This window comes from Phalaenopsis equestris, unplaced genomic scaffold (assembly GCF_001263595.1).
Source record: "Phalaenopsis equestris unplaced genomic scaffold, ASM126359v1 Scaffold000809, whole genome shotgun sequence".
In the NCBI taxonomy this organism is placed as follows: domain Eukaryota; kingdom Viridiplantae; phylum Streptophyta; class Magnoliopsida; order Asparagales; family Orchidaceae; genus Phalaenopsis; species Phalaenopsis equestris.
Window position 1 is genome coordinate 21,560 of NW_018165249.1, and position 213 is coordinate 21,772.

Below are 213 nucleotides of genomic sequence, written 5' to 3' on the forward strand. Positions count from 1 at the left end.
TACAACGAGGAGCTTGGAGCTTACATGGTGGGCAGCCCGACCATCTTCAACAGCAAGAGGATCTACAACAACACATCCTTCCAAAGCTATAAGAATTCGAGGTTGTTTGCTTAGTGAAACATAAATCCTGAAACACATTTTTTAGGCATTTGTATAATCCCGTTGTACAATCTAAGCCCTAACTCGCCTTAGGATTCTGAGGTTGTCATTCGG